At 31.8% G+C, this 25,722-nt stretch overlaps 1 protein-coding gene across 1 annotated transcript in view; it reads right to left on the bottom strand.

The window, feature by feature from the left end:
* LOC123006283 overlaps window positions 1-20,807 on the bottom strand; it is a 96,147-nt gene extending 75,340 nt beyond the window's left edge. Inside the window, exon 1 of the mRNA XM_044400655.1 lies at window positions 20,739-20,807. The gene's annotated coding sequence lies outside the window, so the exon portion shown is untranslated. The remainder of the gene's footprint in view (window positions 1-20,738) is intronic.
* Window positions 20,808-25,722: the final 4,915 nt, after the last annotated feature.

Here is a 25,722-nt window from a genome sequence, read left to right as displayed (position 1 = left end):
GAAAATAATTATCATCATAAAATTTAAGATTTATTTCAGGTTTAGATCAGAGGTTTTACATTTTCTGTTCCCTCACATGTGCGTTAATAAGCATAAAATAAGTTCAGCATGACATTTTGCACAAACACCTCCCCTAGGGCTTTGATGTAATTCAATAATGCATAATTTCAACTCAGGCATTAATTACAACACTCGGAATAAAACAAAACTAATTTAAAGTAAGTTGGTTGCACTTTTTGAAAGTGATAATTGGTAAAAAGCACACGTTCAACCGGACAAACAAGACAACCGTAAAAAATGTTTTGGCTTGAAAATTCTAACCACGGATGAAATTTAAAGAAAGCTGCTATTCAGCAAACTTTCGACTTTGAACCAATATTCTAGACAAAAAAATACATTAAAAAGATTTCTGCGGAATTCTGATTCACTGATGTAGAAATAACTTCCGTTGGGTTCTATAAAATAAGGATGTCAGGATGTAGCAAACTTTTCCGATAACGAATGCTTATAAACACTGCTCAAATCAACTTGTTTCGATAATATTTGTGTCAATTTCAACGCAACACCACGCTTCGTTCAGTAATAAGCTCATGTCAGATGCAGATTATTTTCATTATATGTAATAAAACATCACTCGACGCTTCTATCTAATTTCATGAAAGTCATCTAAATTGAAAAAATATAGAATTTTATTCTGTTAAAATAGTAATAACTGTTTAAACAGTATTTTAATAATAGCTTGCTCGTAAATTAAAACTCCGACAGCGATATTACATATTTCTAAAGTTGAAGTGGCCGACTCGATTAATGTTGCACGTTGGTATTTCGACATTTGTCAATAATTAAATGTACAAATGTTGTATGCTTGTGTAAATAAGCGTGAGGTAATTTGGCTTGTATGTGGAAGTTTGTCGTTTTAATAATAATAGATTATTAGAAGCTATCGGGGCTGATTTGTTTTCGTTTTGTGCACATAAAATAAATACCATGGCTTAATATTCGTATCAGCGAAATTCTTGAAATATGTATAAGATGGAACAGTATGGGATATGATTTTGTGCATGCATACAGCGAAAGTTTGAGAAGTTTGTATAAAATAGCCACGGAATTGTTGGTAAACTTAACAAAACTAGATTACCGAATATTTAATGCTAAACTTAGTGTAGCTATGAGTGAAACTTGAATTGAGTGGTTTCTACACCTCTGTAATGAGCTAAGGTGTTCTGAAATAAAGCAGTATTATGTCTAGGTTTTCTATAAACGTTTTTGTGTTATTATTTATCAGTTTGAGAGGACATTGCCCAATCTGTTGCTAGTAAAAGTTTGCTTACTTAGATGAATAAGTTAAATTTAATTGTGGCGTAATTGATGATTGTTGGTTACCCAATAGTTGAGCAATTTTCGGGTTGTAAATTAGGGCGAGGAATACGACAGGCAAAGCCGGGAAATGTCAAACGTTAATAACATTAATGTTAGATGACAGATTTGCATATGACATGAAGAAGGATGGGGTTAGTGTAACCTTACATACATGCGGAATACATTATAGCAAGACTGGAAGTAATCAAATCCAAATTGCAATTTTTACGTTATTTGAGGTTTGGTGCGGTGTACAAGCAGTTAGATAAATATCTCTTTGCGAAGCTGAGCGACCTCGTGACCTCAATCCAGTCGCAGCTTCCCGAGGGTTGAGTCAGGACACTAGGACAGTACATAAGTTTAGCGGAACCGTAATGTTTTATCGGTCTTTTCAATCTCCTTGCAGCATCAAACCTCCGCAACCAGCCTAACTAACGTTCTTGGTCGGTAGAAGCCTTGTTTAACTAAATTAAATATCTTGTAGTCCGGTCGACCATTTCCTACTCCATTCTATTAAAATGTCTATTCTTTAATAACATTTAGCGAGTATAATATATTTATTGTGTATCAGAGATAGGCTTTAGCATTACGAACTCTTTTGATGTTTGTCTCTTGATCAAATTGATACCGTTTTTTCTATCTACTCACAAATAGTTCTTTCCTTGTAGTATTTATTTAAATGACTAGGATGAAGACGGTGCAAACATCAAAGCAAAGGCTTCTACGGCGTCTTCTGGTACGATTATTTATTTGAAAACTACACTACCTTTGTGACATTTCAATTCATTTGTCAGATGCAAATTCAATCTACAACATTGCATTATAATTCCATTAGGTACACCATTTTGATTAAAAAAAAAACAGTTTTGCCATTTGCATAATAGAAAGCAAGGAAAGAATCTGTTAAAAGGGCTGTTTTAGTGTATTCAATGCTCTTACATAAGATATATGGAAGCTATAACGAGGGGGTAGTAACGGCATATAAATGGCAAAAAGTTCACAACTATCTATTTACGTCTAACTACAAGAACTTGGAATTTTCACATAGCATTTATCTCTTGCTACGTATAATAGAAACGTTGCTTCTTTAGACAGTAAATGTTTACTGGAATTGAAAACTGTACTTTCAGTAATACAAAACTCCTACTAGTGAAATGTCTATATTTTGATCCACAAACCCAGAGAATTAATTAAACATGAAACTTTATGTTTTTTTCAACTGTTTTGTTTCAGTTTTTAGCTAAAAAATAAGAAATATTTTGCTGTCAGCAAAATTATCATTATCTCACTACATAATATTTCTAGGCTAAAGTCTTAACTTTTTCTTTTCAAATATCGAATGGTGCTTTAATGAATAATGAGATATCAGAAATTATGCAACAGTTACAGTTACAGTTCTGTCATAAAAATTGCACATTCTGTAAATAATTAGATATGGTTTCTTCTGATAGCTACTGTAATTTTTTTATATCCTATCTATACATATACCAAATCTAGGATATCTTATATTCTAGATGTGGTATAAATAAGAGCGAACTGTAATTAAGTTTGTGTTAGGTGTTGATAAATTAATGCAACGTGCACACTAACGAGTTAACTTATTATGGCAATTTATTATACACAGTAGATTTGTTTAAGTTGTAAACATATCCAGGATGCATTTATGATATGGCCAATCTGCGTAAGGATACGCTAAAGAGTAGATATCCTCCGAAACTTTAAGTCATTAGCTAGCAGTTAATTTTGACAGCATTTGAGATGATATTGTGTTAGAGCATTTTATAGCGTAACTAAGTCTATGTGGTGAAAACTTGATGTGCACAAGTTTATTAGCAGCACATCTCCTGACAGCGCAACGCAGTAAGAGTTGTGTAGTGCTTTCCCAAATTAGAGTGGTAAAAAGTCATAAACTGTATGCACCAACTCGTAAAGCTCTCTTTTTATTTGATTTAGAGATTGACGGGTCCAATCCGGTTGAAATTGGAAACGGGATGGTTAGTTTCAATCAATCTGTATATAACTGGTTTATGACAGGTGTTCGTGGGACATAGTCCTTTTCAATAACTGGGAACAATTGTAGCAAATAGAAGATTAAGAATAATGAAAGTGTAGACTTACATTTTGTCGGTCGTGCAACTTTAAAGAACTTAATAAGAATAATGGGTATTATTTCTTAAGTTAAAGCCTCTTATTTCGAAATTACTTGTGCAGTGAAAGTTTTAATTCGTGTTAGGGAGAAAAGAGCTATAACCGTTCCTAAGTTTAAACTTGCAATGAGACGACCGTATTTTTGCCAACAAGTCACGATTGTTAAGTGAGTAAATAGAGATTAGAAGTGATCCATAAAATTGGAAAAACTGACTTTCGTGCCGTTTCCTCTAAAAAGACAATCTCGCAAAAGTGCTGCGGTTAATAAATGTATTTTTCTGTCGACGGTTTGTTTTTACAAGGCAAACGGTGTCGTTTCCTAATGGAACTGAATAAAGTTATACATAGCGACGGGACTTGTTAAGTGTCAACGGTTTCGTGACTTATAACTGGTGACACGTTGCGCCGGCTGTATTCTCAGTTATCTATCATAAAACCATCTCCGATTCTTGTTTACGAAACTTTAATGCTAATTGCCCCAACCAAATTACGACTTCTATATTTTACCCAATTCAATTCTAAATGGAAGAATTTATTGCTCATTACGCTTAAGTTATACCTGTGAATCTTCATAAATTTAACGCCTCATGAAAGCTTAATTTTTTACTGATTAAAATGTTTTGAAGGAATTTATTTTTTACGCTTTATTTCTTATGTTTTAGTCGATGTTTTAGAGAGATTTCGAAACACGATATATGAAAGGATTTAAACGTTGTTGTGACAGAAAAAAAAATGCGCTTATTAGACGCCAAACATATTGGAAAATTGCAAGATAGTTTTGTTCGTGAAAATAAAAGTAATGATGATTGTGTGATAGAAATGCTTTTAATTTGAAATGAAAACAAAACGAAAACTACGGTTAGATTGCACGAATCGTGTTAGAATCAATACGACACAAACTATCGTGTGTTTTAAAAACACACCCATAGAAAATTAAAATCAAATGTTTGTATTGTTACTGCGTTTTGATTTGACCTCACTTTAGTCGTACCGTTTCAATAATTTAGAAACGAAATGAAATAACAGTTACCAAAGACCGTAAGAAAGTTTATGAGCTAAAAGAGATAATTTTTGTTATGTCTGTATCTTTTGGTCGCAGATTGTTCTTCTTTTATGGTTATTTTATGATGTACTACCGTCAACTGATACTTTAGTTATTAATATTTGTTTAAAAGAATAGAAATCAATAGAATAGAAGTTTTAGAAAACACAGTCACGTAAGATTTTTATTTCACGCGTAACACTGCAAAGTTAACATTTTTAGATAAAAGAAGAATTGTATTTTTGCACAATTTTACTAAAACGTGATTAACAGGATTTATTTAAAGATAAAAATTTCAATTATTTCAGCTATTTTCGTTAAACAAACACGATATCGTCACATATCTCTAAAAAAAATTTAATTTAAAACTAAGAAAGAATGAGGATATATCAGATATGCTCATATTTGTCTTACCGGAAAGCTTTCGAGTAAACATATAAATGTTTGAAGAGAAAAATTTTTGATACGATTCCAAGTACATAATATTAACTGAAAGTATGTTATTTTGTAAATATTGTAGTAAATCAAAAAGACGAAACACATGAAACCTCTTACTTTTTAATATGATCTTTTATTAAAACCTTTTTATACAAAACGTATATGTACCTACAGGTAGTCTCAAAAACTCACTACCAACCTAAAAAATTTTGCTTTAAGTTCAAATCATAAACATTCAATTAATAATTGAACAATAACTAACAACAAAAAATAACTATTGATAAATTATTTTGTGAAAGTTTTTTCAAATTACGCGGGTTTGCGTTTGTAACTTCTATTGGATCAATACAACTCAGCGCAGGCTTTGAGTAAGAATAGTTACAGTGAAGAGTAAATTGTTGAAAGTGTAGAATTCGCACATCGCAGTCGTTTGCACAAACCCAACTTTAGAAATGAATCATGTGTTAAAGTTTGGAAACATAATTTTACGAACTAATGGTAGACTACGTAAACAAATTTCGCGCCACATTCAAATATGTTTGTATACTGCATAGACTGTATTTCACACCAAAATGCGAAGACATAATAAAACTTTATCATAATTTGCTGCCACGTCAGCAAAAGCATTTTCAGATCGTCAAAAGTTCTGAAACAACTAAAAACTAACAAACAGAACAAATTAGGTATGTTTTTCAAAACCACTGTTGAAATTGTAAAGTATAAAAATATGGTTTTTAAAATGATAAAGTTTTAAGAATGAAAGTTTTATTAAGTAGTTATGCTGAAAAATTAAGCCTAAGATGAAGAAGCCTGACTTAATCTCTGCCGAAGGTTAGCAACTAACCTCTGTTTCATTTCTGCATAATAATGCGGTGAGGTTGTGTCATGAGCAAACCGTAGACCCTGTTTTGTCTGATGGTTAAATAAGACACCTCCTCAAGAACTTCAGGACGTTTGTGATGCACAGCTTTACTACAACGCGACTTGTACACGAACAAAATCATCTGGAGTTTCAACTCACATGTTTGTAGATAATTGTATTTTATACGGTTCCTTTTTGACCACACTCACAACATAAAGAAAATAGCAACGTCTCTTAGTTTTTCCAACAAAATTTCAAATACATTTTATTGAGCTAAAAGTGTTCAAATCGCTTTAATGTGTAAAAAATCCTGTTTTAAATAATAATGTTTTTAAGTGTTATTTTTAACTAGTTAATTCGTTGTAAACAAATGATTATCAGTTGCTGCATTAATGACATGTTTGCATGTCTATTAATTTGTGACATTGTTGCACTTTAAAAAATATTATTAAAGAAAACAAAGAAATAAACAAGTAACAAACAATGAAAATTGTATAAGCGAAATGAAGAGAAATTTTAATGAATTTTTTATAAGTGTTTGTTATTTATTTAAAGACTGTATTAAAATTTCTTTTGGAGGAAAATGTGCAAACAATTGCAAAATTTAAAACAACTTTCAGCTATTCGCTTCAAGCTTTAGTAAAACTGATTATTTGGCTGTTTTTCCAGCAATTTGTAATGAAATTTTCTGGTAGGATCACAGGCGAGTAAGGGAAAATCCGCTTGCACCTGAAATTATTTCATAATATTTAGTCCCTCCGTAGAAGGGCATGTGATTGGACAGAGAGGTAATTGTGTTTTCACACTCGGTCTGTGTTCTCTTCTCTTATCATGCCTTCTCCTTGACTTCGCTCGACCGATAACGTTATTCGTGCCTAATGCCAACTCTATTCTTACTGCAAACAATATATTCATAGGTTATTCGGCTTTTGTTAGAAGAACTTTATGTTTGGACAATCTTCCGAATCCGTTAACACTGACTTCACATCACTGACTAGAACTTGCCCCATTTAAACCGAATTTTATGGCGCTTTCTTGACCTCCCATTTGTCAAACTAGTCCTCCCACTTTTCTCTATCCGCAAAATGCATTGTTTTACATAGTTAAACCCAAGGGAGGGACAACATTGACTGCCAACAAGGCCTTCTATAATTTACTCGTCAATTTAGCACTCGAATAGTTTTTTATTAACCGGATATCCCACTGTTTTACACTATTGTAAGCAATTATTAAACCTTTGTATTAATTATACTTTATGATCTCTTGTGCAATACAACTTCCATATTTTCAAAATATTAATTAAATGTGTGTTTCAACGAAAATGTGAAGCACCAAGTTTTTGTTGTTCCACACTATACTAACATGTCTATAAATTGCAGAAAATTTTGAGTGTGCAAACAAACTTTCTTTGCACAGTATATTCAGAGTTTGATTTAGCGAAGTGCTGTGGTGAAACTATTCAAGTGTAAGCAATGTGGAAATTTGTTTAGTGATGAAAATATATTTATATTTTATTTGCAAAAATTAACTTGCAAACTTTAAAATAATTTCAAGAGTTAAGAATTGACACACAGTCTGCTATGCATAATAAAGAGTAAAAACATTCTCTGAAAAATTTAAGACTTACTTAAGTGGGAAGTTATGTTGCCACAGCTAATGTCTTAAAAACTCACAATAATAAAAATCTCGCAGCAGGGATTTTCGTAAATCATATACCATGAACAGCAAGAAATAGGAGTCAGGGGCTTGTCATCAAGTGGTTAATTTGCAAGACCTAACTCAAACGAACTGTTAGGAAACTAATGCTTTAAATGAAGGTTGGTTTCAAGCCTCCAGCTACAAAATATTAGCATAAGTTTAAGTACTGTTTTCCTTCATTTAAACTAATTTTTAATTTATCTGCCTTGATTTGATATGGTGTTTACTTTTATTTTAGTATTAAAATATCTTATTTAGGTTTTATCAATATCGCGATGTGACGTTAATATTAACTTTCTTTTTGTTTTGCGTTACCTTCGTCGAAAAATTGAATTTTATGGAAAAACAGCAATTTTACAAGTTTTCGCTTTTCAGGCACGCATATTTTCTTTAAGATTGTATATCGTGTGTGGAATAAGTACACACAATGGTAATTTAAATAATAACGTACGTGATTTCTTACAACTTATTTTCCTCTGCATAAAATTACCGCTTTTTTCGTTTTTTCGCATAACTGTGAAAAGGCATCTATCAACATACTGAAAGCTTTTTATTAATTGTTGTAATATCTTCTTTTGAGATAATGAATTGGGTTATCGCTTTACTAACGTAATTAGCTGCGTATGCACAGCTCCTATTATGTTGCATCATTTGGTAAAAAAAGCAGTAAGTGGTTCCATTATTACAAAATATCGGAAAGTAATAAAGGCATTAGTGGGTAAAATTAATTCCAAAAGAGCCGTTTATGTGAAACTAATAGTACACTTTCATTCATTTTTCTTTTTCAAAGTTATTCTACCCATCAATTTTTCGGATACGCCCATTAGTAACCAAAGCAATTTTTAGTCGTAAAGTAAACAGTTCTTCTGTACATTATGTTTATAAAGAAAATAATTACGGATTTAGCTACAAGCTAAATTTATCGTGATTCATGGAGTAAATGAGGTTCTAGCCACGTTTCACATTATCGTTTTATCGTGATATATAACGTACTTAAATCATCCTCATCATTTAGTAGTAACTTTGAATTGCAAATTGCACTTTTTTCATTTTAGGAAGCGACAGCTATAAATTTATCTAACGATAACCTGAAAATACTTTACCTTTAATCGCCAGATCTTGAGTAACACAATCGGCTACTAAGTTATTTATTATGATGTCGAGCTATAAGTGCAATTTTTCTGATGTTAAATGGTTCAAAGTAAAAGCTACATAAATAGCTCAAAAGTAATTTGATTAAAACGGAAACGTTTAAAATAAGCTCCTACCGTTTATTAAAACTGTTATATTAACTACTCTAATTTTATTTAAGCTCCAGGGACACGAATAGCTATGCAAAATATTTTCAAATTAGATGCGACGTAATATTACTTGTTGATAAAAATACCGGTGCTCAAGTTTTCCGATAAACTACTAAAAACATAAATTATCTTCTTCATCGCTATTTTTTACTAGACACACAATTTAATTTGATATCGTTTGCTTTAGTATAATAAATGAAATATTTTATATTAACCCTTCTCTAAATTAATTAACTGTATGTAGATTTATAACCCACTAAAGTAAAAATTCTAGCCTAAGAGTTATGAAACATAATATCTAAGACCGGGTGAAATATCTATTGCCTATAAATAGGAAGTGAATAAATCGATACTTGCAAAAATTCCTGACTAAGAAATTTCACGAAAATAAACATCAACAAATTAAGTGCTTTAGTGAAAATTATTCTGGCGGCAGTAAACATTCTGATTAGTGATAAATTATAATTGATAATATTTTATAATAATATATAATAGAGTCATAAAATAAGACTCACATCAGGGGTATTTTAAAAGTTTTGAGTCAAATGACGAGTTTGACAAGTACTAAACTGTCTACCCCCAAGTGGACCTCTACCAAACCCTCTATTATCTTCTGTAGTTTAATAAAGAAAAAGATTTTATGAGATTTTTCACAAACGTTGTTGGCCCAAGTTTTAATAGTTCCGGGTCTGGTACAAATGGCTTTTCTAATAAGAGATGTATGGCAGTTAAGTGACACTAGTGACCTCTATGATGGTTACTGGTTGGGTTTCTTCCGCGTTGAGTCTATCCATTCGCACATCTCGCCTAAGGATGTAGACAACTTCCTCGTTTATCAGTTCATTTTAGCATCGGATGTACAGAAATATGTACTTCGCATGATATATTTCAGCTATAATGTTTCGGCTATCGCCGGGAAAATTCATGAAAAGCATCCACTGAAAAATCTAATGTGCAACTCTTGTTTCCTCGTCCAAGTGCATGAAATTTTTCAAGATAATGCAAAATGTAGAAATGTGGTAAATCTTTTTGCACATTATAATTATTTTGCATCCCGACAATGAGAACATATTACAATAGCGCAACTTGCTTTTAGCTAAATACTAAATAGTTTATCTTAATATAGCGACGTCTATCAAGACATTGTGAGTCTTGTAAAGTTGCATCTAAGATAACCCCAACGGAAGCAAAAACAATTACACGGCTTAAACGCGTTATGCATTTAAAATACATGCTAAAATGTTTAATCCCTTCAGTGAATATAATCCTCAATTCGTATCTTTGCCAGAATTTCCAGAGAGTACATCCTATTCCTATAAATATGCAAAGTCTGCCAATCTTTAAATAATATTCCACTCTTTTCCCAAATTGCGTCTGAAATATTCATCAACATATTCTGCAAAACTATTTGAACCAATCTACGACTTGACTTTTTAACTCCATTGTATTATGTATTAAACTCTTTATGCCTATTTAAATTTAAAAAGCAAATTACACGAGTCACATGACACGGCTTCGATCGCTGCGTTCCTAACTTTGGTAATTCAACCGATTCTGAAACTCTAATAATAACGAACTTACCCATTCAACGAGACTAGATTATTGTCACCCTGTATAAAGCAAAGTTTACGCGCTGAATCACGACCTAAATATTACATCATAACATGTGTTCTGTCATAATTTATAAAGTTAATGGCTTTCACGTCTAAACTTCATCAATAGATAGATTTTTTAAATAAACTTCTGTCGTTTCTTGTGTTATCGATACCGTTGCATTCTTGGCATTATTTTAAAAATGAATATAAAATGCTGACATGCCAACTGTATTTGATGCAGCAACTTTTTTCTAGCTAAATAACATCCAAGTACATTTCAGTCTTGTCTTGTATTTTTCAACATTTTAAAACAGTGAAAAAATTATGATACGCTACTATTTACTTCAGAAGTTTGAATTAAAGTTAGAGTAGCTGTCAAACGAGTTTTGATAAGCAATATATTTACATAGAAACGGATAAAAAATGCTTCTATGTTCATCAAATAATGATGACACAATATTTCTATACAAAAATGTTATAAATATAAGAAAATGAGCTTTTTATTTTGATTTAAATGTTTTTGTTTATTGATTTCTTATTAGTATCCAAACTGCTGGTTAAAATGTCATTTTGTTCAGCTGTTTATTGTTAAATATCAGTAATTCCAGTCTGGTAATTGTTCTGCGAAAAAAGCAATGACATTTAATTTGGAGCGCTTTCAATTTTAATAATTATTTGATAAATCTACAATAAAATTTTAATTTAGACGACAAGATAACAGCTGCGATTTGTCAACTTTATAGAGAACAATACCGAATTGCTGAATTATTCAAACAAAGTGATCAAAAGGAGTTTGCCCTGAAATGGGATACTCGCACAAATACATCAAGATGACTGTAAGAAAACTTTTTGAATATTTTTTGCCGTCCTCATGTCATGTAAATGCTTTCGCTAAATTCAAAATAGCCTTTTTTCGGTAGCGATTAGTTCGACTTTAATCCCTCCTTGACCCTAAACCAAGCAAAAAAGATCAACGCATTATGACGGAAAACGCGTTCGTTTTTTCCATTCACGTGACGACGAAAAAATATGCCGAATGTGTGTTTTAACGTTCCGTCGGCATAGTGGAAACCTTATTTTTTATATTCAGTATTCATTCATGGCATAAATCAGATCAGTCTATATTGCTGCTATAAGAATGCGGCTTATTCTTTAATTCGTACGTCCCTGGGAATCAATAACAATATGGAATTGGATTTTAGTTTATTTTGTATTGTTCAAAAGGAACTAATTTAGATTGAGGTCTCAGTCAAAATCAGACAGGTTGTCGCAAAGGATTTAACTTTGATATCGAATATGCCGCAAATTTGTTAATTTAAACTTAAATTAAGATCGACTGTGAGCTACATTGTTAATGGGATTTTAATAATTAGGTACACTACGAAACTGAAAACTGAAAAAAAATTGCAAAAAGCAAACTGTGGCAAAAGAGTTATTCTTAAATTTCGATTATTGTGTTGAAGAGCAGTTGAAATTATACTAAAAAGACAAGAGAACCAAGTTATCACTTTTCCTTTTCTTTGAATTTAGAATGAAATATAAAGAGCTTTTCATTTAATGAATCTGAGTTCTTTATGGATTTATTCGAGCTGGATCCAGTTCATTAATTTGTTTGTTGGGCTAGAACAACTACCAAAATAGACACTTCTTTATCATGAATTATTATTTCAGTAATTTAATAAAGAAGACTTTTAGAAATGTTACTGCATTGTTTACATTAGGAGCATTATTAAGATCAACTATTTATCAACGTTACAAAGGCAATGCTTAACTAATGAAATTTATACAATTATTTGTAGTTTACCTGAATAGTTGACTTTGGGCATAATTGTGGCTTTTTGTTTGAGAGTTCTTTATAACATTGCTGATAGAGAATCTGAAGGTTGTTTCTAAGTTTGTTGAAAGGTGATCTTGCAACATTGTAGTTTGCAGATATTCTACTTTGACGAAGAACGCGCCTTTGAGCTCAAGGGAGCAATAGAGAACATTTAAAATTCAAAACTTTAACAGGCGATACAGGGCGAAGTATACATTGCTTGTGGCTCTCCGGGTTGATTAGTTGAAATCCGGGACAAGTTGACTTCATAGTCCCTCGTGTACTGTCGAATTAGCAGTAACCAGAGTTTTAGTATTTTGCAAAATTTAATTGCGACCAATTCTCGACTAATTATTTTAGATTTCTCATACAAGCCACTTTCAAAACAAAAACTTCTTTCTCAACTTTTATTTTATATTAAAATTGAACTCATTTTCTTCACGCAAATTTTATCAACAAGACAAGTTTTAATGAGGTCACTGATTTGATTTATTTTTCGCTTTGTTATATCTTCTTTATTCCAAGTACTTGTAACTAAACTCCACACACCTTACTTTTAGATAAAGTAAGTGGTGAAAGTTGAAAACTTAAAAAGATTGTATCTGGGAGGAGAACTTAAAAATCACCACCGAAAATAGCTCGCAAATCAAAATTTGTAACTTTTATCATACAGTATTATACATTTTTTTATCTACTTAGAAAAACCGGTTCTTGTGATGTCACCAGTCTTATTTAAGCAACTAATAACCGGTTTTAAGACATGAATCTTTAGAAACTGCTTTTGGTTTAATGTTGCCATGAATGGATTATATTTTGATGTTACTTTTATTAATTCCAACCTAATAAGTCGTGCTTAAAGTAAAAAATAAATGCAACAAATAATGAAAATTTATAGTTAATAAATAATCTGAGAATAATATGAAACTAGAATATAGATCTTAGATTTACAACTCTAAATTGCTTTCAGCTCTAGGAGAATATGAGCCGTACAAAGCGAAACTATCGTATTGAAAACATATCTCGGATATCTCTCGTGATCACGTGATTTGTGAGTAGTGAAAATGGAAACTTAGATATAATCACGTGAAAAACTTAGATTCAGGGTTTTAGTTACATTATAACTTTTATCTTATAGAATGTTCAACTTTTGCTTCAATTTTTCTAAGTTCAATTGTTCTAGTAAGGACATAACAATGAGTAAAAATACTCTACTGAGAATAGTTTACAGTCGTTATAAATAAAGAAAAACACTGTATTTGCACTTGCAGTTACTAACGAGGTCTGATGGTAACGAAAAGAAAAACTAACAACAATTAGACCTTCAGGTCACGTATTTCTCGTTCTAGAGGAATTAAAAGTTCTCGGTCAATAACCTAGTTCTTGGCATAAAACCGTGAAACAAGAAAAGTATTTTAATATTTGTTGAGTGAATGGTAGTTTCGTGATTGTCGTGACAATTTCGAGAATGTGATAGCTTCAAAACACGAGCAATTAATTCGCACAAATAACACATCCAGAACGATGAACGTACGCGTACGAATACGATATTCGTTAAAGGATAAAATATCCGGTACGCGTAAAGCTAACAATGGCTTTATCAAGCTGAAATGCCATGAATCTCCGAACTAAAGTAGTAGGGAAGGAAATAGACGAATGCGAATAACGACTGTTCTTGATTTGGATGCGATACGGATTTTCAAGAGCAATTCTATAATTTTCGATTAAATTAAAGTATCTTTAAAAACTTCCTAATGGGGACATCAAAATTTTAAATTAGGGTTTTGCACTGCTGGTGAAACCAAATAATTTATTAAGTTTAAAAAAGACACAGAAATAGTTAACATTTTGTGTTGTTGAACTAGCCAAAATGTGGCCCAGATGTTTTCTATTTCCAAATAACCAACTTTTCCCCCCTTAGAGACATGGATGTTATTAGGGTAACTGTTATTATTGTTATTTTTGGAAGTGCTTTAAAATAACGTAAGTATTATTAACCCAAAGTGTTCTCTTACGAAACAAGCAAGTTAGTAGTACTAGAAATTATCTGAAAAAACCGGGATAATTGCATAATAACAATAAATAAACCATAACTTTCGGCGTGGTCTCAGTGCAATTAACAGGCTACTTTCGCTTTGGGATTAAAAAAATATAGCACCTCTGGGATTATTTTACTGCAATAATAATCAATTTAAACAGGCGTGAAATAAAAATTAAAGGACGAAATTGGGCAGCGCTTTAATTGGTCCATTTCTATTCCGAGCAATTAAAAGTAACGTATTTTACAGTAAGACGAATTAATTGCTTTTCAAAATGTCATTTGAGTGAAGCATTTTTTTACATATTTTTTTTTAAATTAGTTCCACAATTAAATTTATACAACATCAAGATCTGTAGGAAAATAAAAACAATAATATTTAACTTTGTAACAGAATTTTGCAGTTTGACTTTTAAAACTACTCGATGAGTTAAACAAAACGTGGTTTATTAAAATGAAAATTTAATTTTAAATTAGAGAACATTTTTTCCTATCGTGATACATACATTTAGCGGTTTTTTTACGAATCTAGTTTATTACAAAACAAAAAAAAAACATAAAAGTAAATATCCTGGCGCAATTTTGCATCCTCTGCAGCTTGTGCAACGATTTTTTGGTTTAAAAAATGTGTTTAACAGGCGCTAACGTTTCCATATTTTAAGTTTATTTTAAAAAGCAGCTTTAAGCTTTTTAATTTTCTAAAATTAAGATTTGTGGTTAAAACCTTGGAAACAAAATGAATCTCGTTTTATTTTGGTGTTAATTTGACTCTTAAAGCAAATCAAACTCTCTCTAACCGAAATCCAGTTTTTATTCTGGTGTGATTTAAAAACATCCGTGTGCTGCCGCCGGCTTAATTGAGCAATTTTTGTGTGCAGTAATTCAAACGAAGCAACTTATCCATTCTCCTTTTTTCTCCTGGAAAAGTTTGCTAAAAGAAAACGCGTACCTTCTGGTATTGAGGGTGCTTTTCAAGTAGTCACATAGAAGTTTTACAAGAGTAAGTTATTATTATGAGACAACATCAAAAGAGTTTGATATTTTTGAAATCTCAAAGTATTTATAGCGGTTCCACTTAATTATCTCAACGTAAATAAATTAAAGTGCACTTCAGGATTCTACCAGTCATCTAATTAATATTTTTAGTTATACCGGTGTTGTTTGGGCTCCTTATTGTTTTGCGTATTGCACTACAAAGATTTTAATTTTGACTTGTTTTTAATGATCCCGAATAAAATTAGCAGATGCGTTTCCGAATTGTGAGGGTACAGCTCCGGGCCATGCAGTGTTATCCGGATGTCAACTTCAAAGTACTGTAAACCACTTCTTCCCAATGTTACCACCCGCAGTGCTATAAAGCTAGCTCTTGTATCGAGCAGTCACAACCTCCCGTTCGGAACTAAACAAAGACGCCCCATCAAGCTGCAAATTAGTCTGATCTGATTAACGCGAAAGTAAAACTACCCACACAACCGCCTTTTCTGTTTACCTTCAAACCCTCAACTTCACATATTTATTGAAGCAATTAGCCTTAATTCGTTCATTCCTTTGCTTGTATTATCGCACTTATATTCAAGCTTTTTCAACTGTCTAATTATTATCATTTCCGTTGCGAACAGACGCCACAACTAACACAATTTGACGTGAAAGAGGGGACGAACATAAAAACTACTCTGACAAAAGAAAGTGAACGGAAATGTTAAAAGTTTTTGACAAGTTGCTTATCAGTGTGATTAATTTATTTGTCTTGTGGTTTCACTGCAAATATTGCTATTTAATGTTATATTCTTTAAGACTCTGAAGCACTCAATAAATATTTTACGTTGTTTTAAGTAGATTTTTATTTATTTATTTATTGTGTTAACAATTTTAATTCTGGTAAAATATAAAAAATAAAAAACAAGTTTCTTAATTTATCAGAGCGCTTAAAATTTGTTTGAAATTTTATTTTACTAACACATTATTTTTTTTTTAACAATGTTTAGCAAGAAGGAAAAACATGCACCGATCAATAATTATATTAAGCGTTAAATTTTACGGAGGAACAAAAATTAGCTTCATTTATTTTATTAATAACTCGAAGATAATTAAGCACACAAATTATAAATACAGCAACGGCTCGCTTTTATGAATTGCTACGGTATGTTTTGTTTCATAACTTTTTTTTTTATTTGTTTTTGTTTCTATTATAACAAAGTATAAATTTGTTAAACTTATTCTATACACACCCAAGATTTAAATTTGGCTCTAATAATACGACATCATATTTTAATACAATATTACGAAAATTACACACAGTGTTAGTTTGGTCTATTTTTGGACCTATTCTTTTACGTTGACACAAGGGATTATTGCATGAAAAAGTTTCTAACTCAATTTAGTGCCACATATTAAATTATTTTATCACTTTTAAACAATCCATCTGAAAGTTTGTTTCTCTTTTATCTTTCTTTTCGACATTTGATTAAGATAAATATTTTTCTGTTTAACGGAGACATTTGTTAATGTAGTTTAAGTACGCATAACCATAGCCATAAATTACTAAGAATGACTGCGTGAATTTAATTTATTTTATCTTACTTTCAACTCTAATTCAAGAACATGGATCAATTCCAACATTCAAGCTCACAAATCCCTATCATTGGATATAAATTGCAATTTCTTTCACTTTCAGGTTCTTTAAACCACAATGGAATAATGCAAAACAATTTTTTCGCAATAAGGGTGACTCAAATAGCTACAAATTTGGTTTGGTTAGACTGTTTGACAACAAAGTTTTTATAGATAACTGTAGGCTGGTTGCTATGTTTGAAATTTGAGATTCACTTTGAGAATTTCATTTTCAATCAGGACGTAACATCCCTTTAGCTGCAATAACAATCATTTTGTTGTTTTCTCTTAGAGATCTAAGCGTAGTGTTGCAGGTGTATATGTGCAAAATTAATTAGCCTCAGCCTTCTGTTGGTGTAATTCCACGAGATAATAAAGGATTTGATTCAAATATTCATGCTGCAGAATATGCATTTTGCACTCAAACCCTCGAACCATAACAATTAAAAAGCCGTTTCTGTTACTTTACCGACTTTCGTTGTATTGAGCACAGTTAATATTGTTCTAATTGCGTCTAACTATTTATAACTATAAAATAAGCTTTTATGTTATGATTTGAGCAGTTTTTATTTGATTAATTTAGTGAGAAAACCGAGACACAGTGTGGCATATGTGCACTAGTGTTTCATTAACTTTAGATTTCTTTCTTAATTGCTTTACAAATTTCACAGCGCTACTATATTTCTAGCTTAATTTAACATCACGAAGAGAACTTTTCTTGTGGTGTTAATTGCTTTAAAAATCCAATTTTTATCAACACTAAATTGCATTTCTACAAAACCATTTTGTCCTTTTAACGGTAACTTTAAATATTGTCACAATTTAGAAACTGAAACTATTTTAGCAAGTTTTTGAAATAAGATAGAAAAGCTGAACTGAAACCTCTTCATGCATTTAAGTGCGAATTTTTGTAAACTGCAAAATGTGTTATCCAATCTGGGCTTAAATGGAATAAAAACACAAAACACGTTTAGGGTTGCTCGGCGCATCCACCATTTTTGCACTTCTCTTTTTTTTAATAAAAATGCTATATTTTTTGGTACAATAATAAAAAATGCCAAACAGATTTTGTGTGATTAACTTTTATTAAAAAAATTAGCCACGTGCATTTACTATTTTTTCGCTTTGATTATTTTAATACTGCTATTTTACAATTTCAAAATTTTTATTTAGAAAATGTATTGAAATCACTATTAGTATTTAGATATTAGTTTTAAGTAACAATACATAGTAGTTACATTATGTACAAATAAAGTTTGTTATATTTGGATTTTAAAGTTAAAATAACGGTTTTGTTTATGGGTGTTGTCAGTTTGCGGTTTTTCGGAGTGCAGTCCAAGCCAAGCGTCAAATTTTTGACGTCATAAGTTTTCCTGTTAATTGATTAACGTTGAAAGGGGAGCGCACACGTCGAGCGGTAATATAAGCTGTCAGATACGGGCACATGAAAAAATATATTGCGGAGATTGAGTTGTGTACAAGCTATTGAACGTGATATTTCAATACAAAATCATCCGGATAATGTTGGGTTGACCACAGTTTTAGATCTTGAAATCGATACAGAATTGTAGAAATGAAATAATTTATCAAGGAGATAAGCAAAGTCTCGAAGCTTGGATTATTTTAAAAGGAAATAAAGATTACATTTTTGCTATTTATAATATTGCATTTTTAATATAATGTTTAAGTGAGTTGGAAGTTTTTCACTCAGGAAATTCTTATTTAAGTGATTACAATTTTAAGAAGTAATTGTTTATTATACAGGCTGGTTATTTTTTGAGTAAATATGTACTTTTGATTTTATGCAATATTTATCTTCAAATATTTAAACAGTTTGAAAAGACTGTTTTTTTTTTTCAAATAGACGTAAATATTTTATCAATGGCATAACAGAGGAATCGAAAGACAAAGAAAAACCCACTTGCCATCAGATGGTTTGGTCATGTTAAGGGAATAAGTAATTTACGAGAACCAGAATTTATAGGCGTTTCAGAATATGGAAAAAGCGTAAAATAAAAAGAGTTTGTGAAACAGGTTTAGTTCTTTTATTCATATTTTTATGCCAATTTTGTTTCATTGATTTTTCGTAAAAACTGCTATGACAGGACAAGAAGGTGGTTTTCGAGTTGAAACCTTTGATAAGATATGTTAGTTTATCCCAAGGGCCTCGTCCTAACTTTAGTCTCGGGATCAATTTCCGAACTGCTGAAAATGGCATATCAATTGACAATAGTGAACAGCGTCGCAGATTCACACAGCCTCAAACAGAGAAATACGATTTTAAACACCCACCGATGGACAAACCTCCCTATGCCCATTTCTTGTCGTTGTCTCTGTTGCCACAAACAGACATGTGTGAACCCAAATTATAATAAGCGGAAAGTGAACAAAATAAATCTGTTTCGGCAGTCCTGAAAAGAATTGTATACTGTAAAGTCTCTGTTTTCATTTTGAACCATCAACCCAAATAAATCTGCTGAAGGAAGTAATACATAAAAAAGTCAAATTTCGGCAAACCCGGAGAAAATGTGTTCGCATGTAATAGTCAATGCAAGTCCCGTGCGGAATCATAAGATGGTATTTTCGGTAGAATACATTAGCGACAGCACATCCACCTTAGACGGGGCACTGAATTCGAATTAAGCGGCGCCATATTGCATTAATCAGTTTCCGGCCTAAGGCACATACATTTGTATAAGTTAACGGGCACAGTCTACTGCATAATTATTCAATAATAACACGTAATTTTAGAACAGCATCGGCTATATTTGAATATTACGCCCATTTTCGAATAAATTCCATCTAATATCATTACTTCCCTAAATTCTAGTTTAAACTACGGCCTTATTTGTCAAAAATTTTAAAACATTAATAAAGGCTGACACCCATAAACTAACAAGTTTTTTAATTTTAATTTTAAACCAGACGAAAACTCTTATGATTCATAAAAAAATTAAATTAAATGTCAAGTTTTTGTTAATGGTATCATTTTCCAAATTTTATCGATATTAATCTAAGCGTTTTGCTTTTTTCATTTTAATAAAATTTGCAAAAACTACATCTAATTTTCCTGATTTGGAAATTTTATTTTTTTTTGTTTAATTATTTGCGTTGTTAGCTGAATACTAAATTAGTGACAACTCATAAATCCAGACAACAACAAACTTCTTACCTTATTATAATTTCAAAGATACTCCGGTAACACTTTACACCTACTGTTATTACAATTATAATTCTTAAGCAAGAATTAATTAAGCCAACGCCACTGTAAACATTATTTGTGACAATTCAACGTTCGCACAAATTTAAAAATCTTAAAATATTTTTACATAAATGTCATCTGTTGGTTGAAGTCGTTTTATTTTTGTCTTGTTTGCAAAAAATATTTTTTCTAAACGTATATTTTACCGGCACATTTATTTTTGTATTTTAAATTTAAGTAAATTAATAAAATGGTGTATTGTAATTAAACTTTCCCGGCGCATCCACCAATTGTGATATACAATTTATGTAAATTAATATAAAAATGACTTGCCAAAATTAATATGTAAATAGAACCACCCACTTTTCGATAAATGGTTTGAATAAATATCGCGTTTTGTGCGTTCTGTTAAATGGACTAATTTTTTGCTTAAAATAATTTCCGTCTGGCAAATATTTTTAGTTCAAACCACTTATTTTGTAGCAAATTTTGCACGTGTCAGAGCTTTAGTGTTGAATCTTAATTAAATCAATTAAACGTGCCACAATGTGTGCTTCCGGTGCGGCAATAAATCGCGCGGATGCAGGTGCAGAGTGGTCTTTAATTGCTGGTTTAAAAAGTTTTCTGCTTACCTAAAGTCACTTGCAGGGCGTGCTAAAAGTTTTCCAGATGCCGGCAAGCACAAAAATCACAAATGTTACACTTCTAGCGAATTCGCTAAAAACCCTACATTCCCAAAGTTGGCGCACACGTTTTCAAAGTTGACGCGAGCGGCGCGACGCTTACTAAGACGAAATTCCGACTGATATCTCGAGTGAACCGCTCTTCTGGAGGCTGGACACCAGAGGGCGCTTGCGCGATCTACGCCTAAATAGGAAACCCTGAACAGCCGGCCACTAAAAATTGACACCTAGTTTTTCTTTTTGCCATCAAATGGCAGTTTTTACACAACCACAATACTTTGGTCAATAACTAGTTTTTAATTGCTTTTAATTCAATTGTTTTTAAAACACACTAATGGCTTGTTCAAATTATGTGCGGTACTTAATTATGCGACGATTTTCACGTTTAAATATTCCTCTGGAGCAAACGTTTAATCATATCCATTATTTATCAATTGACAGCACTGAAACCACACGAGAGGGCGAAAACACGAGGAATAAGCGCACGAAACTACCACCAGGTTACAACAAAATTACTTATTTTAACAAACCAACCTTCAAGTGTTAGTTATTGTAAAGAAACACTTATTAATTATAATGCATTGTTTAATTGTTATTGCCTTTTCCACCACATTTACTGATTTTAAAGCATTATTTTTTTCTACTGAGAGGTTTTATGTAATTTTGAGTAAATATTTTATTTCATTGATTATCTGATTTTACGTTTAATTTAATTTCTAACGGCATCTGTCTCTTTGTCTCTATCTGTATTTAATATCAAGGTTTCTGAATGTAAAGTTATGGGTAAATATAGTCACTATGTGTTTTAGAGTTTGTTTAAAATAAAGGCTTTGTCGTTTTGTGTACAATTACCCTAAAAAGCGAAGCGTAAACTCATGAAATATTTTTCTTCATATCCGCTACAAGTTTCTTTCTGTATATAATTTCAGAGCTGTCATTTTGCTATGAGCTTGTTTTACTTCCATTAGAATAAATCCGCGGTTTGTTTAAAAAAAAATTACATCACTGGAAAATTGATAGCTCAGATTTGTTCGTTTATTCTCTTAAAAAAAAACTGCTTTCTACTGCAATATGATCTTCTTATTGAAATAAGGCAGTCGTAGTTTTTTCATCAATAAACGAACAAGGGTTTTACGAAAACATGTTTGTGTTCTTAATTAACAAAAGTGTAAAAATGTTTTTGAAGCAAAGAATATAAAAGCCTTGAACCAGATTTACTAGTCATGGTGTTTAATACAACAAAAAATAAACTGCTGGAAACCTGCACGCAGCGTAAATCATTAATTATTTTTTTGTATTTTTGTTTTGACTTTTAAAGAAATTAACAAATTTTGAAATGCTTGTGCTATTAAAATGTAATTTTATTAGATGCTCATAAAGAATGTAAAAGAAAGTAAACTTTAACTGAAACTGTTGCTAACAGAAAAACAGCAAAAAAGTTTGAGATTGATTGGTTCACTTTTATAAATTACAGACTTTGAATAACTGCTGACAGATCATGTTACAGATTATTTTGATGTCACATAAATGAAAGTTTTCTTGAGGAGTTGGTGAATAAAGGCTTTGGAAGTTTGTAATGTACTCAAGGAGCCTATTAATCTTAAAAGGTTTTCAATCAAATGTTGACTTGTTATTTTAATTGCAAAATGGGTGAAATAGCATAATTTTTATTGTATACCTACTTTTAATAAAATTTAATAAATTCTTGTTACGTTATTTTGATATAGAAAAGGGTATGTTTTAATTTGAATAGATAGTGAATGTAAGGATAAAAATGCGGGTTTGCTGTTTTAAATATCAGTGGTTAATCACTTAGGTGGTTGTAATTTTTGAATCGTTGTTGGTCACGCCAGCAAGTTGCATCTGTATCGCAGCCGAAGCTAACTGTCGTATTTACGTTCAAATAAAAGTTATTAAGGCAATAAAGAATAAAGTGGAATGTTACGACTTCGGTGTTACTCTTTTAACAACCAACAAAACGAGGATTAAACTCCTGGAAATCGCAGAAAATTTACTCTTCGTATCGAAGGAAAGTGTGAAAGGTTAATACAACAATGTTCGTCAAAATTAATAACGTTGCAAGTTCCTGCGAAAGAAAGAGAGAGAAAACAAGCGACCAACAACTAATAACAAACAGGCCACAACTAGGGATGTCTGGAACACAAACTGTCTCAACGGAAGCAAGTAACTAACATTAAACAGTCAGTCTCGAGAACTGGCATTTTTCCTGATATTTTTCCAATGTTTAAATTTGATTGTTTTGAAGTTCAAGGTTAGGGAAAATCGACCAACGGCGTTGCTAGGTAAGCATTGATAAATCGCTAGTGAGTGGTTTGTATAGTGAGTGGTGTGCTAAAAAATGGAAAATAAACCGAAAAAAAGTAAATTATGGCACAGAATTAAGTGCAGGAATTCAGTTTCACCCTCAGTTGCGCCATTCTCGAGTGATAATTTGAGACAGTTTGCTATACAGTTAAAACGCCGGCACCGTATAATGTTATACATGAATAAAATTGTTAAGAAAAAGAAATCTGAAGAACGGAGCGTTAAAGTAGCACCGTTACACCACATCGCTTCCGCTGATAATAATATTCTCGAGTTTTGTCAGAATTGTCCTTCTACAACGATGTCGCGATTCCAAGAGAAAGACATTTTTAAAAAAGTCGATGCGAGAGGACTCGAACACAACTATCCCGTTTTACTCAACAAGATCATGGCGGAAGCTAGCGAAGAATTCTTGAAAGTAACACAACAGTCGGGAGTAGAAATGAAATTAAAGACAGTGAAGAAACAATTCCGAATTGAACCGTACAAACATTTAGGAAGGACGAAAAACTATTCGATTTTTCTCCAAAGACGAAAAGAACTAAAAAGTAAGTTTATATTACACCACCCTTTAATTAGAAGAATTCTAAACGAGTGTGTGACGAAACTACCTTACGAACTCTTTAATTTGCACTCGTCGCTGAAATGTCAACTCGATACGAGCGACTTTCAAAAACACATCTTTGATTACGCTAATGACGCCGCTCAGCGACTGCAGGAATTTTACCGAAAGATTGTTGTCTTAGTAGAACACGAGAAAGTGAATACACAACGTGCCAGAAGTTATTTGGGAGCTTGCACGGGATTGCTATCAGTTAATATAAGCAGAACGATAGCTCATACCTTGTTACATGTTGTAAGTTTTACGGGTTCTAAAGAACATATACCATATTTGAAGCTAAATATAACGTTCAAAGATCGTTTAATACTTCAACCAACAGCTGATGATATCATTGAGATTTATAATAAATTTCTCCGGAAAATAATTGACAGCGCCAGACAATTTTACGTTTTGGAAAAATACAAGATTAAAGGATTCGACAACAAACAAATACATTTGTGTTTAACGGACCACTTCTTTAATTCAGTTCTTGACCAAATTAGTCGAAATATAAAACAAAAGTACGAACCCATTTTGAACTATATAAAAAACTTGGATGACAAATTTGTGGATATTTATACCGAACTTTGCTCTAGCGGTAACACAATTTCAACCAGTGATTTAATTTTTGACGATGGTTGCAAACAGCTCTTATATTTTAAAACATATTTGCCGAAGGTTGCTTTTATTCCCGACAATGCGTATTTTACCATAGGACAATTGATAATAACCGAGTACAGAGAAATCATCAAACAAACTTTACTAAATATTGTTGAAAACATATTCAACAGCTTAAGTGCTCAACACGAATGGGAAAATAACGACATTTGTGAGACTTTTGACATTATTTATATGAGAGCAACGCAAAAACCTACAACAACGGAAGAACTTATCGAAATAGGAAAATACATGGCGTGGGTAAGGACGGAGTATTTGGATGAACTAAAAGAACGAGTAATAAAAGCATTAACTTATCTTACAAAATTGATTCAGTTAGGACCTTTGAATGATAATCACATAATAATAAATGCTAAAGCGATTAATTGGTTAGATGCAATTTTACCAGTTTTAGAAGAAAACAGTACTACATTTGAACAACTTAAATTTGAAGCTGAAGAAAAGTTACAGAAAGTTATCGAGGATATTAACATTGATATTAAAGATGTTTACCCTTTACTCAATATTTTGGATTCAATGGACAATATTCAGAATGTGCGAAATTATTTAAACACTATAACACTCCACATGGTAAAAATAAAAGACATTGAAACTAAAATCGACTGGATAAATCGCGAGGAAGTTTCTTTAAGTTTTCCCAAGTCGACTTATTCAGAATTTGACGATCTTAAAAATTACGTTTATCCTTTTTACCATTTGTTGAAACTGTGTTTAGACGTCCAGAGGAATATATCAGTGTGGCTAGATGGGCAATTTGATTTAATAAATTACAATAAGGTTAAAGAAACTGTTGAGAAATATCTCAAAGATTTGTTGAAAACGCAAAAGGTTTACAGGAGCAAACTGCGCCAAGCACAAGATGAAAATTTATCTTTGCGATTTAAAGGAACTGTTGATGATCCTGATATGCTAAATTGGCCGGCCCCTTTAAAATTATGTTCCAAAGCAATTAAGTTAATTCAAGATTTTGAGCCTTCACTTTCTGTTATAAAAATAATGTGTAATGAGGCATTGATGAAACGGCATTGGAAAAAAATGTCGAAAGTTGCCGGGTTTGATATCACACCAAACGCTGGGACCACGCTACGAAAAATTATTGAAATTGATTTGGCACCGAATATTGATAAATACGATCAAATCAGCTTTTCGGCGACGAAGGAACGGGAGTTGCTGCAGAATTTGGAGGGAATGATGCAGGAATGGACTGATGTTAATTTCACAACAGAAGATCACAAGGAAATGGAAATAATTACACAGATGGAAGACATCGAAGTTGTTACTGACGATCACATAATTAAAGTAATAAACATGCTGAACTCGATTTACGTC

Source organism: Tribolium madens, unplaced genomic scaffold (genome assembly GCF_015345945.1).
Source record: "Tribolium madens isolate multiple individuals breed KSU strain unplaced genomic scaffold, Tmad_KSU_1.1 Scaffold_2;HRSCAF=44;Tcas5.2_LGX, whole genome shotgun sequence".
NCBI classification, from domain to species: Eukaryota; Metazoa; Arthropoda; class Insecta; order Coleoptera; family Tenebrionidae; genus Tribolium; species Tribolium madens.
Note: the sequence above shows the minus strand (reverse complement) of the source record. Positions and strands in the feature narration are given on the sequence as shown.